Source organism: Thunnus thynnus, chromosome 1, assembly GCF_963924715.1.
Source record: "Thunnus thynnus chromosome 1, fThuThy2.1, whole genome shotgun sequence".
NCBI classification, from domain to species: domain Eukaryota; kingdom Metazoa; phylum Chordata; class Actinopteri; order Scombriformes; family Scombridae; genus Thunnus; species Thunnus thynnus.
Genome location: NC_089517.1, coordinates 5,887,656 through 5,907,605, shown reverse-complemented (window position 1 = coordinate 5,907,605; position 19,950 = coordinate 5,887,656). Strand labels below are relative to the sequence as shown.

Below are 19,950 nucleotides of genomic sequence, written 5' to 3'. Positions count from 1 at the left end.
AACACGAGCAGAACTCTACATCAGTGTCGACGTGTCCCGAGCTTCGGTGGCTTCACACTCCATTACCGTCCCTAGTCAGAGCAGACGCACGTTGCCAACATGCCATTAGACTTGTTTAGCCTCATTGCGTGGCCGCGCTGCCCACTCTTTTAATTCTATTTCTGTGCGTTGGCCAAAGCACAAAGAGTGCGCCAGTTTGCCGAGAAGCGTCCAGGATGCTCAGATGCAACAGAGCGCGGCAGCCTGCCAAACGCTGGCCAAGAAAAGCAAAAGCACAGGAGGGATTTAGTCAAGTGCTCATTTAAATATGAGTGAGCAACAGACTGTGGAATTTGAATGAGATTATAAAGGGAGAAGGGGTAGGATGAATTTCAATTTGAGAGCATTACATGTATTCTCTCACCATCTCTTCCCCTCTCGCCTCACCCGCCTCCCAGAGGTGAGATAATGACTCCCAACAATGAGCAGGAGGGAGGAAGTTGGCAGCGCTATTGCCACATAGCAAAGCCCAATGGTTATTATGGCATGGCTGCTCCTCCCCTTCTATTTATCTGTGAACACACACACACACATGCACACACACAAAAGGAAACACATTTGTACACATGCACACACACACATGCACACACACTGGGATCTAGGTTAACAGAGCATCATATCTGAGTGGATCTTACTAGCAGCTTCACTGCAGTTGTACGCATTGCACCTCCAAAACCTCCTTATCAGATCACAACCCCCCCTTAGCACCTTAGCATATATTGTGTGTGTGTGTGTGTGTGTGTGGAAGGGGGTGGTGATGGAGGGAGGTGGAGTGCCTAATGCAGCAGCAGCAGCAGCAGCAGGTTGAAGGAAGAGACAGTGAAGGAGAGAGAAAGAGGCAGATGGAGAAAAAACAACGAGGGACGGGAAAAAAGAGCAAGGAGGGCGACAGAGGAGGGTGGGAGAGAGCAGATTGAGAGAGAGAGAGAGAGAAAGAGGAGGAGGGGGGAGTAAAGAGAGAGAGAGAGAGAGACAGAGTGAGTGAGAGAGAGAGAGAGAGAGAAAGAGGGAGGGGAGGTTTATCCAAACACTGGTGAGACAGAAGTTTCAGCTCTACGCTTCACACACAGCCAGGACAGAAGATACCACACGCATACGTGCAGGTGAGACAACTCTATCTCTTCTTCTTCACCTCTATAAGGTGTTTTATTTATTTATTTTTTTTAGCTGTAATATGATGTTGACATTCAGGTGTGAAGGTGAATGCCGCGTGAAAGCGATGAACTTGGTGCTCAGCCGCAGCCTAAGTTGGGAGTGTGCAGGAATGCAGCGTAAACACTGATGCATCAGTGGGGGTTTTGTTGCGTCCTGAGGGATGAATGTCAACATAAAGAGTCCAGAATCTGCTCCTTTTTCTGTCTAATTTTTTTATCCCGCTGCAAGAGTGTCATTTTCCAGATGAACACAAAAAGAGGGGGTAGTGGGGGGGGAGTGTAAGTGTTGCTGTAATATTAATGGATGCTTTCCTTAAGTGTTGCATGCTGTGCGAGTGCTGTTGGAACGTGCCATAGTGTCTGTGTGCGTTCAGCAGTCGTGCCGCGTCTGAGTAGCATGCATTATTTATCTGCACTGATCTCTAGAAACAGCGATACCTCAACAGGGGCAGAGGGAGGAATGTATGTACTATAATTCATTCACAGAGTCTTAATATCATATGTGATAGCTCCACTGATATAACGTGAGAGCAGGAGCAGGGTGGACAACCATGCATGTTTTTTTATGTTTTAAGCTGTTCCACACATGCTTTGTCTTGTTTGTAACATCTTGCCACAGTATAGTAGGTTGCAGCTTGGCAGAAAGAGTATGCATGGATATCCTATGGTTTATTTATCTGTCATTATCTGCGGTGGAGATACTGGAGAGCTCCGTGGGCAGCAGAAGGATGTGAATAAAGCTAAAGAGTTGATGAGATCTCTCTTATCACAGATGGGTTTTTCCACACTGAGGAGGTTGACTCCTTTTGTCTGCAGCTCCAGTATCTTAATACACATCAGTGTAACACACGGCTGCTGCAGGCTACAGATTCATCATCTGACTCAGTGTAGATTTCACATTTGTAAGGGGACATATGCTTGTGTTATTTACAGCATCTGTGTGTGATTGTTTGCCTGCATACAGCTGCTTCTGCCCTTTTTTTACTGGAGACTGAAGGCAGCGCCTGATGTTCTAAATCCTGGAGAGTCTAACACACACAGAGACTGATGGTTATGAGACAGTTATATTGGCCGATATCTCTCTCACAGCACATTAAGGCTTTAATAACAGGTAAAGGAATGTTCCATCTAAACTCACCCATTGTTGGCCTCTGAAAAGTTGTAGCTTGTTCCTTTGTGGAGGACAGCAGCTGTAGTGGGCTTGGATTCACAGCTCTTACAATGGATTCCAACTGTGACCCAGTTTCTTGGTGAAAATGTAACAAAATGTTAAGAGAAAGTTCTCACACCACTCCTGCAGTGTCATCCACTTCTTCGCTGTCCATCTTTATGCTCAGTATTATTCAAATATTCACATCTTTGCCAGTTACACAGTTTTTATTTGTCGCTAGTGCAGTTAGCTGTTTGTGTTTGTTACCAACATAAAGCTGAAATCATCTACTCCACACTTAATGACCATTTCTACCAATATACACAGTCTTGGCAATCAGAAAGCAGCAATCTGAAACTAGTAAAAACAGAGGACAACACACTGAACAGGTACTTAATAAGTGTGTTTCCATTCACCCGTGTTTAAGGTTTCAATTTGTGCGTTAAAAAACTGAGTTGAAACCCATAAAAAACATCAAAAACGGTTGAAATGTTGCAGAATATTTGGGGGAAAATTGGTGTATCCATAAAAACTAAATGCGACAAAGTGCAATGGAACCAGACTTTAGCAGATAAATGATGATGTATATGAAGCATGTGACTTAAACGTCACTCCAGTTTTCACTGAAGAGATGAAAACATCAGACCTGTCTGCAGCGATGAGGACACTGTCATAAAATGTCATATTTCCATTACATCCTCCACATGGTTCTCCGTTATCTGAGGTTTAACCGCCACTCTTTTAATTACATCATCTCGTTGTGTCTTCTTCTTCTGAAATGGTTTAAAGGCACCAGACTGGAGAATTAGCACCACCTGCTGTTTATCTCGACAACCCAACTCACAATATTCGCATAACAGTCGTGGAAGGAAACGCGCAACTGCTGTTTTTATGGAAATTCAGTTAAAATTTGTGCTACATTTGGATGGAAACTTATAATGATTAGAGTCGCCTTGCAAGTCAACATTTATTAAAAGTGCATTATCACACAAGAGTGCCTCAGCAAAACATTGAAAACAACAGCAGAACTGACAAACAATACAATTGATGAATTAAAATAGAGATAAAACATTGAGAACAGTGACAATAAAACCAATAAGCTGCCAAGAGAGGGTTAAAAACAAACACCAACCGGAAGGTTATAGTAAGTTCTACACTGTAGGACAGAAAAACAGATGAGTTTCCAAAAAGGTTTCCAGAGAAGGAGCGTAGTGGAAGAAGGGACCATGATGTGAAAACGCTCTGACACCAGATGAATTTTTGTGAATTCTGCAACAACATGAATAACTGCTACTGTACCTAAAACAGAAATCAACATAAATAAAGAAAAACTGTTTGTCTTGTTAACTTATGCTGTTATTCGTACAAAGAAGGCAAAAAATATGCAACACGTATCTTCATCGTAAGTGGAAACAGCTGAAAAGCTACAGTATGAACTACGAGTGAGTGTCTTATACTCAAATAACACGTTTTGATTGGAGTATTCCTTTAAGTTAGGCAGGTGACAGAATATGAAAAAAGAAGCTGCATTTCCTTTGCTAACGCCACTGCCACCTCCTTACATCTGATTTAAAAACATGCGGCAGTGACCCTACTCAAATATTAAGCAGTGGTAGAAGTTCTCAATATGTAAAAATACTTCATTACATGCAAAAGTCCTACTTAAGTAAAAATATAGAAGTATTACCAGGTGAATATACTTTAACTACTAAAGTAAAAGTATTTGTTTTGCAGAAAATCAGGCCGTGACTGATACATTCCATAAATTTAACAGTCAATTCATAAGCAGCTTTTTATTGGCGCTAGTTTTAACTGGGTCACCAGATAAATACGAGGGGTGTTGAGATGATAGGTTTGGTAGGAAAGAAGAAGAAACATAGTTCTGCTACATCAATTTGGATGAATTTTTCAGAACTTTTCTTTAATCTTTGCTTTTTTTGTGAAATATTGGAGAGTTCTCTTTGTTGAGGCCATGCGAGGGGAAATGTCTCCTTGGTGGAAAACTAACAACTCTGACTAGAAGACATAACTACACTCTGATCTTTGGTAAGAAGCCACAAGTTACATTCAACCACTGATATTAAAGACCACAAATGAAAACTTGCACATAAAACTCAGAACAGCAATCCTTGACAGTGTTCTTTACAGTTGATCCTGGTCGCGGCCCCGATGCTCTCAGTCATCAGTCTGAGTCCCGCTGCTCCCTGAGTAGTTTGTTAATAGGTTTAATTTGGAAACAGATCACTCTGCCGTTCAATGCTGCAACTGAGACAGATGTTACTTCTCCCAGAGGAAGTTCATGTGATGTAATTTTCCACGGCTGAGTCAGTTTATGTTAACTGTTCATTTTAATTAGAACAGTTTTTCATTTTTGTAAATAACCAGCATCAGACTTCTTCTGTTTCATGTTTCCTCCTGACATCCTAACCTAGCATACAGGCAGAATAACAAGTCTGTGATTCTCTGTTCTTCTCCCATGATGTTACATACCACACACACACACACAATACCTCGCTCTGCCTCATGCACTACTCTTAAATTACTGATGGACAAATGTTACACTGGTATCGCCTGAAACAAATGCGTAACATTGCATCACCAAGTGTACGGCAGATGTCACCGAGCGATGATCCACAATGAGACTGCAGAGATCTCAGTACTGAACGTGATGGTTGCAGTGCAGCTGACATCATTCTAGTGCAGTTAAACCATTCTGTGGTTTGGTCATTGCATTCAACAAGAAAAAATGTGAGATGTCATCTCATAATTATGACTTCTGTATTTTGTAATCATGAGACACGGGAGTTATAATTACAAGATAGCATCTCCTCTTTAGTTCCTTTGGTCGATGCAGTTTGACTCCATGGTAACTATACCTTGAAAATGAGAACAGTTGAAGAGAGCTGGCAGAGATCCAGCGCAGTAGCTGATCATTTACACATTTGGCACCAGACAGAAGCCTTCGCTGGTGTTCTGAACAAGTGAGACTCCTGACTGAGGCAACTAACTACACGAACGACCTTCTGTAAGTCAACTGGGGATAATGGTGGTTTATTTTAAAATATTTCTGAGCTGTAGAAGGCAGCGTTTCTGCCAAGTTCAATATCCCCTCCAGATGTGTTTTAGGATATATAAAAATACTCTGCTTGGATTAATAATATAACTGATATTTTATTCCATAAAAGATGCTCAGTTACCTTGATAAAAATCCTTAAAATTACATCTACTCATTCTCCCCCATTGAAATCTATGAATATACAAATGTTTTTCATGTCAAAAGTTTAACTGCTGGACACAAGATGTCTCCTGCTTCACTGTAAAGTCCATTCAAGGCTTCAAGTTTCTACATCACACTTGTGTTAAGTCATTTACTGGCTTTTTATTGGCTCCAAACAGGTTGTGATGTTACAAATCATGCTTGTAGGTACACACCTAAAACTGAGACGTTCGGTGAGAACAGAGAAACTTTCCTCCTTCAGCAGATGATATGAAAATATACTCATATACATCATTCTGAACAACATCCAGCTGAAGGAACAAGAAGGAAAAACACATTTTAAGTGGAGGTGAACTTTGAATTTAAGACCGTTTTGATACCACATAAAATGCTATTTAATACCTGTTTCACAATCATACCGTCCAAAGTATGAAACCCAGATAGCAAAAGTGCTGTGGTCCAGATCCGGCCTGCACCCGCCACTTTCAGCATTTTCATCCAACCCACATACAACGTGGAATGACGGTACTTGTACGGTCCGCCCCTGTTCCCCAGATCTGGGCCACAAGTATGTCAACGAAGAACAGGCCCACATCCAGAATACACATACCTGAGAGCACTGCATCTTTACCAGAAAGGGCCCACATTTGATTTGTGATATTTGGCCCATATTTGCTATTTTATATGTGGGCCATTTCAGGCTCACATCCATTTTGTCCGGGGTGGAAGAAGGCCAACAGTGCTGCATCACTGCCTGAAGTGGCCCGCTGGGATATGATGGTAAACCAGTAGGGATGATATGATGATTATATCACTTTTTTCAGTACTTCTGAGCAGTATAGAACAATGAATCCTATAAATCTATATAATTAATACGACCTGGACAACCATCAGAAAATATTCAAGTTCATTAAGTTTTTGTTAAAACCGTCACTCGCCTGTTCTGATTGGATGAGCTACTGTAGCTGCAGCAGTGACACAATGTTTGCTGCAGGTCTGATGATGTTGACTGAAACATCACAAAATAGAATAAAACAGCAGCACAATCCACTGTCGCACCAGTCTCACTGGTAGTTTATAGGTGTAGCTGACAAACACATACATAAACATGTCAAAACTACCACCGCCCACAACATACATAAGAAAATTACATTTTGATTTAAGACTATTTAATACCTGCTGTGGCCTTTTTTAGGAAACTAGAATGAATGTTTTTTAGATTTTTTTAGGACCTACAGATACCTTTATACAGTTATAAAGGTAGTACATTTGAGTTTATCAATATTTTCTCAGCTACAACTTCATGTCAGAATGCAAACACGACGTCTGTAGACTTTTGAGGAGATTTATCATTAGACATCTTGCAGACTGCTTCTGTCACTGGTCGGATCTCATCTGCACTGCAATGGAAACAGCACACAACATAATGCTGTTCCTGAGCTGTTGACCAGACTCCACTGAACACTGAACGTAATGAACCAGGCTGCTGCTGATGAACACAACTCTGCAAGATACAACCAGAATACCCGAAGCAGATGGAGCACTGTTTGCTCTGAGCACGCCGGTCTTGAAACCACAACATGCAACCAGTTACATGAGATCAACATCAACCGACTGCAGGTGAATGTGAACAGTGAACTAAAAGAGAAAGAGAGATGCAGTCAGATTATTTTAAAGCAGTAACTTCACACCTCGAGGTTTGGATTACTTCGAGCGTCTGTGATAAACAAGTCATGAAATAAGCCCTGAGCAGAGAGACAAGACGGTGCTGCAGCAGAGGAGTGTCTTTGAGATATACAGGGTGTCATCATCTGCTAATCCCTCTGCTGCTGCGCTAATCTGTCTCCTGCAACAGCCTGAAAATCACACACACACAAGTTCATTCGTCTAAACCGAAACCTGAACCCTGTCCTCTACGTATCAAAACTTAACCTTAACTTAAACTTCTTTTCAGTTACAAAGTGGATACTTCTATTCTGCACTGTTATTACCATGGGATATGCAGTAGATAACAAGTTGGAGTACTTCTATTTTTGCTATTTCTGACATTTCCCAGAATTCTTGTCAGTCGAATGAGAAAAAGTGTCAATTTCTTGCATTTATTGCATTAAGTGTAACGTGTTGGTTGTGGCTCGTAGTGATGAACCTACAGAGAATTATCAGCGACTCTGCAGCTCCCTTCAGCTTTACGGAGCTTTATAGCGACTTTCAGCTCTTTGTTTAGATGTCTGGCTGCAACTTTACTGTTTTGGTTCACTCTCAGCGCTCTCATAGTGTCGTTTTCAGAGAAAAAGCTGTAAAAAGCCACTGTACACTACCTGCTCAGCACCAAATGGCAAACAGACACAGTTAGCTGTAGACTAGCTGGTGAATATAAAGAGCCAAATATTTTTCTCAGGAGTTGGTGGAGAACAAAAACAGAGCTAAAAGAGAGTGAATATTGGACTTAGATTCACCAGGTAGACAGAAACATGACTTCAAATGAATGATCTTGTTACTCAATAACTGCTGGATGTGGAAATAAGCAACTGTTTACTAACAAGTTCAGTATTATCATCTTAAACGCTGATATCAGTATCTGGGTTTCCATCCAAATGTATCACAACTTTTAACCAAATTTTCAGAAAATCTGCAAAAGAAATTGAATTTTTTTTTTCATCCACTACTGTTACGCGAATATCAGGAGTTGGTTCATCGAGATAAGCGGCAGGTGGTGTTAATTCTCCAGTCAGGTACCATTATACCACTGCAACAAACAAGCGCCAGTCAAACCTCAAACAGTGAATAACAACATAGAAGACAAGAAGGAAATACATCTCTGTTTGTTTCAAGTAATAATTTGAGGAGTGTTAGTCTTGTCACTGTGTAGCAGTCACCCATTTGTGGGACTTGCTATCATTTCCCCTGTCTCCCCGTTACGAATTCGGATAGTTGCATGTCTGGGTTGATTGGAGGGTTTATGCAGATCACCTGTGTGCAGAGTGTGGGGACTGGACTGGACTATTAAAGAGGCATTATTTCATTAAGGGGACGTTTCCCATTGTGCAACACCTTGTGAGGTTTCTCCAAGTGAATTATTAATTATTATTAATTATATTAATAATAATTATTATTTGTTTTTTTTTAAATTTCTTTATGTGGCTGGGAGCTGGTTTTCCGACTTCTTACAGAACATCTGTGTTCAAGGGAAATCAGTACCGCCACAGCCGTTTTCGTTCGTTTTCATCTGCCGTCACTTTTCGTTTCTTCAGTGGAGAAGAAAGTAAGTTTTTTTTAAAAGTCTTTATTTCAAATTGTCAACACACACACTATCTACTGGCAAAGCTGTTTCCACAAAAACCACCTCAAGTGAGCATAAAAACTTTTTCAAAATTGAGGAAGTTTTTTTTAATTTTCCAACAACCTTTTCTAATACGATACTTCAAAATGCGCATAAAAATATGTTGATGGAAATACAGCTAGTGTTCTCAGGTTTGAGGAAATAGTAATTTAAACCCAAAACATGTCTCCCAAAACCTGACCAAACTGTAACCACAGACTTACAACAGTGATCTGTGGGTTTCAAAAGGAACAAACTGATGATGCTGTTCAACTGATTCGGGCGTCAGAAAACGCTTCTGCAGTATGTATCGTTCTGGACGGGTAATGACAAATCATGTATTTTGGAAGGAAGTGAATTGAAACCAGACATAAAAGCATCAATCATTAACTGATTATTATTATTATTATTATTAAGAATAAAAGCTCACCAATCGTCTCTCTTCAACAGAGCTCAGGCTTTTTGATTCTCTCTGTGACTTTCACAGTGTTTCAGTAAACTGTCAGTCACCCGGTGCTCCGACGCAAAAAGCTACTGATTCAGTCAGTGACACTGATGATTCAGTGTGCTCAGTTCAGCTCGAGGACTTGGTGTTGAAAATGTGTTTGCTAATGTTCTGAACGTCTAATTAGTATAGAAACTGAAACAGTGCAGAACAGAATGTAGGAGCGAAAGATTAAACCACTTTTTTCATGAGCATTTAATTTACATCTGAAGTTTTAGGTTACCTTAAATCACATTATCTGTTCCTGTTCTTCTTCTCTGATAGATTTCTCTGTGTATGATTGTTGAAAATCAGTGTAAAAATAAAATGGCGGCTCTAGAAAGAAGCTCTTTGATTCTGAGGAACTGACACCAAAACCTGATGTGTACTGTTGATGCATTAGATCACTGAAAGATGTTCTGCTGTGCTGGAAATACCTCAACATGTTAACACTCCACCTGGTTTTTCATTTAGTCAGTAATGCAGCAAGAAAACAAGAAAAATCCAAAATCAGACAACTAAACGAGCCAAAAGATGCAAGGTAATTCACTGATAGATGTTTGTTGGTGTTTAAATCTTGCAGTTGATGTTTCCTGTGACTCTACGCTGTCATTTTAATCTTAAACTAGCTCCTTACGGGACTGACATTTGTGTCTTTGGTCCTCGTAATCACACACATAACGAGGAGAAGCAGCAGTCAAAGCCGGCCCAGTCTGCTGCCTGGCTCGTGTCTCGTCTGTCACTGGCGGATCGAACCCTGCCGTGTTTCCTGGCGAGACACCAGGTCGTTGGTGTAGCTGTTACTCTCTCTTCCTCTCTCTCTCTCTCTGTTCCTCTGTGCAGTCATGTATCGGGTGAACTGACAGGATTGAGAGAGCAGTCTTGCTGCTGCAGGTTTTCTTTGTACTCAAGACTGTGGCGGGAGAAAGGAGATGTTTACAGGAAGGATTAAAGCTTAGAAAAATTGATCTCCTCTGTTGTCTCGCTTCGGCTGACAAACCTGGCTTACACCTCGAAATCTCTCCTTCTTTTTCTGTCCTTCTTTGCGTATTTTTTTTCTTTCTTTGTTTCTTTTTGTTTTTCCTTTCTTTCCATCCAGTCCCCAGGCTGGTCCGGTGTCTACAGTTGAGCAGGCAGCTGACAGCACGGTGACAAGTGTTGAGGATGGGAGGATGAGAAACAGGGAAGGGAGGGAGGAAGTGGGACTAATGAGAGGGACAGCAGCAGCAGGGGTCTGTCACTGCAACTCCAGATAACAGCCCCCCCGACTGTCTTTGATATCTGTCCCAAGTGACCAGGTCGCTCTCTCCTCAGCTTGTACCAGTGAGGTGGGGGTAGGGGTGCTTATTAGCAGTCCCTGCTCTCTCTCTTCTCTTCCTTTGTGCACTTGTAAAGAGAAGAAGAGGAGAAGTAGCGGGAGGGCGTTGTCAGACCACGCTTGGATCACAAAAAGCTAAAACCTTGAATTGAAGGAAGATCCAATAATGAGAGAGGATGGTGAGGATGAACAATACACGCAGGTTCTTCGCCCAGTACGTTCTCGACCCCACTGTGTTGACATGAAAAATGCAGGATATCGTACACGAGGAGCTGCAGGAGGTTGTAAGAGTGAATATAGCAGATATGATGTAGAAAAATACCAAAACAAACAGCTACCAGCTCCATCAAAGGATTTTTTAACTGCCAGTTTACAACTGAGATCAATAATTCAGTACAACACAATATATACATTTAGATATATGGACGGACCAAATACAGAATATTTTACAACACATGCCAGAATATCATTTTCTTTAATGAAATATAATGAACATACATCATTTATTAGCTGTTTTTTTCTTATATTTACATAATAAAATATGTTGCATGATCCTTTTTTATAATACATGAAAAGCAATGTGCTTAAGAAAAAAAAAGCATGTGTGAAATGTATCTTTTCACCTGGGAAATATATTACATTAAATGTGAGATGTTTGAAAACAACCTTTATTAATGTACCACCTTTCATGCAGCTTAGTGTAATCTTAAAGGCTTTACTGAGAAGCTCTGAGTTTTAAAGGGTTAAGGCTGGCGATTTTGATTCTCTATATTTTCGAACAATGAACTGATCTACTAACAAGTACTGAGTGTGTATCCAAAGACTGATATATCTTATTCCTCGATGCACTGGGTGACATCTTTCTTCATCATGAAGATTACAGTTACGTTTGTTTTTTAGAAACGGCTCCAAAGACCACTAACAACGATCATGTTTTTTGTCTCCGGAGAGTAGTTCTGTGTAAAGCAGATGCCACTGAGCATGTGCAGGAACACGGTTCTTTTTAAATTGCTTTACTAGCTTGTTGTGCTACATGTCTAAGTTCTTATTTATCAAATTTATGTAGTACAAAGTCAAGAGGTTGTCTTATGTAGCACAACAAGCTAGCAAAGCTCTGCCGTACTAGAAACTACTCTCCTGGGAGTTACAATCTTATCGCTGTTTTTACTCTTTTCAAGCCACACTCTTCAGGGATCAAGGAACATGTCGCAGGAAATGAAAAGCGTTCTCCTGTGTTAAAGTCTGATATTTTGTTGACCCGTCCATCCATCGTGACCACCGCCCCCTTGTAGACTTTGCCGCTATATAATAACAGTCATACTTTAAACATACGTCGTTTTGGGGGACTTGCACTGATGACTGATGCTCTGGTTTTTCCCGGGGGGACGGTCTCTAAAGGATTTGCTACCTTAAACTGCATACCTATATGATTTAAGAGGTTTGTGTGTAAGCAGCCATACTGACTAATTCAGTGTTATGTGTATTGATTGTGATGCAGGTTGCAGTCTGTCACTCTGCTTTTAAAGACTGGGAAGAACTCACACCTCTAACACATTACAGAAGAACAGACCTTTTTTTTTTATAGCTACAGTGTGTCCTGATTATCTTACAGTACATGGTGGAAGCAGCACTGGTTGTGTCTGTATGTCTCTGTATTGTCTAGAGCACTGAAATGTGTTTTTGTGAACCAAAATTATTGAATGCAAAACAGGTCCCTGACTGAAATTCTAGTCATCTCTTCAAAATCTGTCAAAGAGGGACATTTTTTTTTTTTTTAGTCCTCCTTGTGCAGCTTGTCCCAGATAAAACAAGATTACAACTGCTGTATTTTTCTTTTGTAGATCACAAAACCTGGTTTCCAAACCAAGACAGAGTGAAGCAAAAACATAAAATATTCATAAATACAAGCTTTGAGGACCACAAAAGGTATTTTAGTTCAGTCACCAGGTGCTCTATGTCATTTCCTCTTCCCAGAAACCTCAGACTCCTCTGGGCTTCTGTCTGCACACGAGCTTGATTATATATACTGTGTGATACAGAAGTCAGTGTTGATGTACTCTAAAGATATTGCGTCACAATAAATATCTTCACCACATCAACACCAAGAGTATAGAGTATAAAGAGTATAATCTTTATAAGCATTCAGGAACGTCCTGTGATGTCAGGAATCCGCATTTTTATTTCCCCTCTTAAGCCTGCACATCCTGATAATGGACATAACCGTAACACTAGACTGAGCACTTTAATGTCCATCCACAGCCTTAGTGCTTATTTTGATATTGACTTCTAGTCGGAGGTGTGAACTTTTACATCCACCCTCTCTCAGAAGCCCTGCGCTTTGATTTCGCCCTCCCAGCAGGTAGGAGGCTGACTGAGGCGGCTTCAGAACATCAGTCACACCCTGCAGCTTTCATGGGAAAACAGTATGACAGTATAGATCATTATGGAAACCTTCATGTGCTGAGATTTTTCCTGTGCAAGTCCTGTAAACTGCAACCACAGGCGGCTGTGAGCGATATTATATTAACGTCTTTCTGTTTTTCATCAAATTGATTGGAGGAAGTGAAAGAAAGAAGTCAGGATTTTGTGTTTTTGCTGATAACCCCTGGGAGGATTTTGAGCCCCTCTGAAAGAACGAGGTAAAAAATACTGATTTTTATGCTTTCTTCAAACTGGCAACACTCGATAGATGTGAAAGGGCACTGAAGTCTGCTGAGTGTTTACTGCTGAACTATATCAACTTTTATATCCAACCTGTGGTAAATAATAGTGGTTTAAGTGTACTACAGCACAGTCTTTATGCCAAACTGGTAGCTGTTCAGATGAAGTCTTTTGTCATGGTAGAATATCTCTAAAATCTCATCAAGTAAAAGTGGCTATCGTTCCTATCAGTAATAATAACATTGTACTAAAAGTTAATCATCTGATGGGTCAAAAAGCACATTTTTAATAAAGACAATTTTAAACAAACCTTCAGTCTGGCTAAATTTATTCAGAAGACAAAGCGAAGGTGAACTGGTTTAACTTTGATCACTATAGTTGTGGACACACACAGTTTTCTTGTGAAATGAGGGATAATTATTGATATTTTTGGGTGTGCTCACTTCTGGTTTTACGTCAAAATGAAGTGCTTTAGTTGCATAACAACTGGCAAAGCTTGTTTATAACCATATTTCTCTCAGGGAAACATGAAAGTTGGTACCAGAGTTTGCACCATTTGGTATCAAAAGTCCTCCAAATTAAATGACAAGATATGTATTGGTCCATGCATCCTTATTGGCAGGACAACCTAATCTTTCTGTGCCTTTCAAAACTGCTACAAATCACAGTTTTATGATGTGACGATTGTTACGGACTAGTCAAGTCTGGGGGATTCAGTGCTGAGAACCGATACTAGTCCTAACCTGGAGGGTGTTGAAAAGGAGAAAATGTGGAAGGACTGGTTTCCAAAGTTAGAGAGAGACAGCCGGGAGGTGGGTTACCTTACCGAGTTCCCAGGCCGGCTAGCAGTTATTAGGTCCCTCCGACTCGGCCTCGCCAGCACTGGGCGTTGCTCTCGTGAGCGGCGAGCTCCATCTGGCGTTTCATTTCAGTTTTTGGTGGTTGGGGGATGGGTCCCCAAAGAACAGAGCTGGTTTTACACAAGGGTCCAGGAGCAGGAAAGGTGTGAAGCTGCAATGTCTCAAAAACGTTTCTAAAAGGACGTCTCTGGTTTTTAACTCAACTCGTATCACTCATTCAACTTCTCACTTTCCCAGCTGAGCCTCATCCCGTCATTAAGTTACTCCAGTGGCTGCGCGTGCACCTCACTGTGACGTCCTTTTTATTAACACGCAGCTTAACCACACCACCTTGTTATCTTCTTAATGACAACCAGTCCGGTGTTTAGAAAAGGGAGAGGAAGAAAGAGGAACTATAAACCGTGCCCCCCAATCACTCCTAACATGATGCTATAAGGTTCAGTTAGGTTTAGGCACATAGACGACTTGGTTAGCACCTGTTATAATTACTACAGCTGTTAGGGAGCTTTGTCACTTGAACATAAACATATGTCGTTTTGGGGCACTTGCTTGTCATTTTTATACTGTTATGATGTCGGATTTCTATGTTAAACATGGTCAAAGTTCCAAAACATGAAGCAAATGTATGTAAAAACGCTCCCTGAAAGTCTAAAGCCAGAGCTTCAACCTGCTCTGAACACTCCGTCTGCAATGTTTCTTCTACCTTGCCGACGAGGTGACGTCAGCCCTTCAGGAAAGTAGAAAACCACACGCCCATAAACAGCCTTCTGTTCTGCAGCCATTGTTGCTAAAGTTGTTCCACAAGTTGTCCACTTGCATATTTCAAATTGGACTCAAGCTCAAACATTTACAGATGTATTTGAGAAGTTGACATTTCAAATAAAGAATGAGACTGTTTGTTTACGTGGCGTCCAGAGCTGGCTGAAGCTGGCCAATCAGAACGGAGCGGGCTCATCAGGAGGCGGGGCTTTAAAGAGACTGGAGCTAAAACAGCCTGTTTCAGACAGAGGCTGAACTGAGGGGCTGCATAAAGGACCAGTAAGAAAAGTTGTTTTTGTGTGTGTAAATTAAAGCGTAAATCATATAACAACAGCTCATCCTGTTGTTTATCTTGGGAACAGTTTTGCCAATCCATGTCGTAGATGTAGGTATATTTCACTGGATAAGTAAACATTTTGACTGGTGACGCTACAGGACAAGTAAAGAGAATCAGAAAAGTCATTTGGATTCATCCTCTGGATAATTACACCAGATTTCATGACAATCCATCCATGACACATTACAGTAAAAAGTAAAAATGTCAGCCTAACGGTGGCGATTGAGGAAAAGTTTGTGGATCATCATGCAATCCATTTATCAGTTGTTGAGATATATTTCAGTCTGTAGCTAAATGATGGACCGACCAACATTTCCATCCCTCACAGCCAGTGTAGCTAAAGATGTTACCATGAATAATGACAAAAAAATATATACAGCGGGTCAAAGTTTAGTCAAAGTCAGTCTGCAAACTGTGATGGATGTTAACAACAGTCAGTTTGAGAAATAATGTTTCCGTTCACCTTCCAGATACGTTCGTCTGACCCAGAGGTTTGTTTACAACCTGTCTGATCGTCTGACTGCTCGTGTTTCTTACCTTGTCTGACTTCTTTCTCAGCGACCGACTGAGTGAGCACACTGCTGTTATTACTGATAGAAAAAACAAAATAAGACCAAAAAAACCACAGCTATAATTTACAATACTGTTTATGAATGTGAATGTGATGCATGTTGTATATCTTAGAACATTTCAGCATTTCTCTAACCGACCTTTAACATCAGCAGCACCATTGTGCAGCAAAGTTTAATAATCAAACAGAGAAAAGGCAGACAGAGTTTTATTTATTTATTTATTTTTACCCAAAGTAGCCATAAGCTGTCTCTCTTGTTACCATTGCTATCACAGTATCTCCAACTAACTGTAGAAAATGGAGCAAGGTCAGATGGGAAGTTGTTGAAATGCGTTGCGGAAAAAGTACAAAATCTAGACGAGGACACAGTTTTAATGGCTCTGTACCCCGAGACAAGTTTATTTCTATAGCACCTTTCAACAAGAAGTACTTTACATAAAATATAAAAAAGTATTAAGAAACAAAACACGATATAAAAAGGACGTTATGAAAAAAATGGTTTAAAAGGAGTAAAACAAAATAGAAGATAAAATAAGGTAAAATAGAATTAAACAGGAGAATAAAAATGATTGCAGCTACAGTCCAGTGTGAGATATGAATAAATAGTCCCAAATTAAATTTAATAAGTGGCAGAAATACAGAAATGTCTTTCATTTAAAAGCACTGAGAGTTGGAGGAGACCTCCATAACATTACATTAGAAATGCTAATGACAGTACACTATTATAAGTTTAAAGTGTAGACTTTCATTTTTAATTTGTGGCTTGTAGAAATTGTAATCCTTTTTTCTAGGGTCTCTTAGGGTAAAAGGTATAATGAGTCTTACACTGTTTATCCAATATTGATGTGAAGACCTTCCAGTTACCTTAAAGCTGTAAGTCAGCATTTCAGCCTCATAGTCATTGTTGAATTTCTTATCTCTCGTGCCGGCGTACTGAGTCAGTGCAATGAAAACATCAGTCCTAATAGTTGCTGACAGAGCTGCAGGTTCACCAAGAAAGAAAATTCTGATATTTCATCAAAAATAGCTCCCTGAAGTCACAGTTTGATATGTTTGGCAGTGTAACGGGATGATTTTTGCTTTAATCTGCAGTAAAATCTTTGTTGAAGACATTAAATATGAGGACAGATGGATACCTCTTATCATGAATAATGACAAAGTCAGTTTCCACGGCCAGCGGCATTTCATGTTGTTGCTTATTCATATGGTTTGACGAGCGTCCTTAAGACAAACTGTCAAAGGCAGCGATTATATTCTCGTCAGGATCAAGCTTTTTCTCCTCTCTGCAGCTGAGGATTTTGGATCTGCTCGTACTGATTTTCAGTCCGTGTGGCTTTCAAGGCCGTGTGCTGCAATTCTAGCAAAAGTCATTTTCAAAGGCGCTTCTACTCAGATGGCAGTGGGAGAGGACGAAGCGGCGACCTCGACTCCCTCCTTTTGTTTTAAAGGGATGGAGGGGAGGGAGGAGAGGCGACCTTGAGCTGGAGCTTCACAATGGATGTTTGTTTGAATTCATAAAGCAAATGATGTTTCGTCCTTTGTGGGTAAACATGGGCATAATGGGGACTTCAGAGATGATGTTTGATTAATCTTACACTGGATTTTTAACTAAACTTTTTTGGAAATAAAGCATATTGTAAGAATTTACTGCTGATAAAAACTACTTACAACTTTAAAGGGCAAAATGTGCTTTCTGAGAGTGAGATGAAAAGATCGATATCACTCCCGTGTCTGTGTTAAGTACAGAGCTCAGATCAGGAGGTAATTAGCCACATCATCAGAAAGACTGGAAGCTGAAAGCCTGGTTCTGTCAAAAATATAAACCTTCCAACACATCTGAAGCTCACTAATTTACACTGTGCATCTTGTTTGTTTAACATAAACAAATGTATGGAGCTGGATCCCGGGGGCAGTTAGCTTAGCTTAGCATAAAGACTAACCTTACATAAACAGAAAAGTAAAACAACAGTTTTAGTGGAACTTTTGCACTTTTACTATTACTTGAGGAACAACAGTTTATCCGTTCATCAGTACATCTGTGCAGCATCTTTGGCTGTTGTTCAGTTTGGTGAAATAGAGACGATTCCTCCGGTTAGCCAGTTAGCGTTGTCTGTCTAGAGTTTAAAAACCAACCTACCAGCTAATCTAAAGCTAACATTAATGTTAGAGTAAGTGAACAAGGGACTGATTTTGGACACAGCTCAGTAAGTCTTTAACTAACAAGGTGTTGATTCAGGATGCGATGTTTTTGAAATGTTTTTACTCATGAAGTGAATCAGAACCACAGTGGACCTATATAGACTATGAAGCTATTAGACTATTTCTTGCTCCTGTTACAGTAACATTTATAAAATAATTATTAACTTAAATGAAACAGTTACAAAACTTGAACTTGACCAGCGCATTTGCAAGATTTTAATCCATTAAAATAGTGCAATATTTTCACTCTTGGCAATGTGATGCCGAGTTCATGTCTGGTCCTTTCCTCATCTGGACACATAGGAGATGTGATCATATGCAACAAAACAAAAGGTTAAACGCTAATTTGTATGGAGCTGGATCCCGGGGGCAGTTAGCCCGGGGGTTACGCTCCTTTCAATACTGTGGATACTCGGCCAGGTGTGACAATACCTGTAACGTCATTCTTGTAAGTCACTGATTAATTCAGCTCTATGCGCAGCGTACAGCAAACTTCAATACTGAATAGAAAATGATCACGACATGCAATAGTACAACGTGCTGTCATCATAAAAATGACTAAGACTAAGACAACAGTTCTTTGATGACAGACTTCTGTCTTCTTTTTCCGCTCTCCTGTGGTGAGGTCATCCGTGGTGTATCGTCCCTCTTTTACCCACAAATCTCTGCAAATGTCTGAGCAGGGACGGAGGAAACCCCCAGTTAATTTACTGCTTCATCACATCGCGTAGATGTGGCATCATCTCTACTGTCACACGGGTGCTGACAGTGAAAGTCCATTTCCGATTTTATTGTTGTTTGCACTAATGACTGTTTTCACGTTGTTTGTCACGTTATTTTAGATATTTTAGATGGCCTATGGGTGAAGCAGCATAGAGGAGCTAGAGCACAATGAGGGGATACATTTTTGGTCCCATCAGGGATGGAAAAAAAAAACTCAGCAGAGGCAGGGATATATAGACAAGGCGGACGGGGAATCCCAACCATCCCCCCGGCAAATCGTACCCTCTGTTAATTAGTGAGCTTTAGAGGCGTCGGTAGCCTCCAATATTTATGCTATGCTAGGCTAAATGCTTACCGGCTCTATCTCCTAGCACGCAGATGTACAATTTATACCAAACTACTCATCTAACTCCTGGATAGAAAGTAAATAATCACCTAAATATTAATTATTACAGCTGAAATTTCCTTGTTGTATTTAAATGAGGGAGTACAAAAAACAAAACAAAAATGTTTGTGTGCGTGTGTGTGTGTGTGTATGCACCCATGCATATGTGCAATAAGTGTTTCTTTGTTATTTTGGCTTCAGTGCAGGCAGCCTTGCTCGCCTTTACAACGGAACAATAGTTCTCTGTGTGTGGCTTTGATCTAATGAGAGAGGGAGAGAGAGAGAGAGATGTGGGGGGCACGGGGAGAAAGAGCGAGGCTGTTCAGGGAAGCAGAGAACAGAGATGGATTTACACTCGGATCACGCTGAGAATGAAACAGCTACTCCAAGAACTGATTTTATTTTGGCTTAACCAAAACACTTCAAAAGGAAACTGAACCTTGTGGTTTTGTGGAATGATATCAATATTTTCAGAGCACACTTTTTTTTTTTTTTTTTTTTTTACAGTTATTGGTTTGTCATTCACACCAAAGATTTGGAAGCAATTGTGCAGTCTAGGAAAACACATTTGATGACTTTAATTACAAATCAGAAAGCAACGGGATACTATTAATAAGAGTTATTGTGAAAATGAATTAGTAGAGCAACAACAAGGAAGCTAATTTCACAAAAAACATACTGTAGACAAGCAGACAAATTAGTTACTTGTCTTGTCATGCCAGGTATAACTGAGTATCATCAGTGAAAGTTTAATAGCTTAAGTCCCCATAAAAT

The 19,950-nt window shown here is 40.3% G+C and overlaps 1 protein-coding gene across 1 annotated transcript in view; it reads left to right on the top strand.

The window, feature by feature from the left end:
* Positions 1-895: 895 nt before the first annotated feature.
* Positions 896-19,950, top strand: part of c1qtnf4 (C1q and TNF related 4) — a 37,679-nt gene continuing 18,624 nt past the window's right edge. The window contains exon 1 of the mRNA XM_067612069.1: positions 896-1,142. The gene's annotated coding sequence lies outside the window, so the exon portion shown is untranslated. The remainder of the gene's footprint in view (positions 1,143-19,950) is intronic.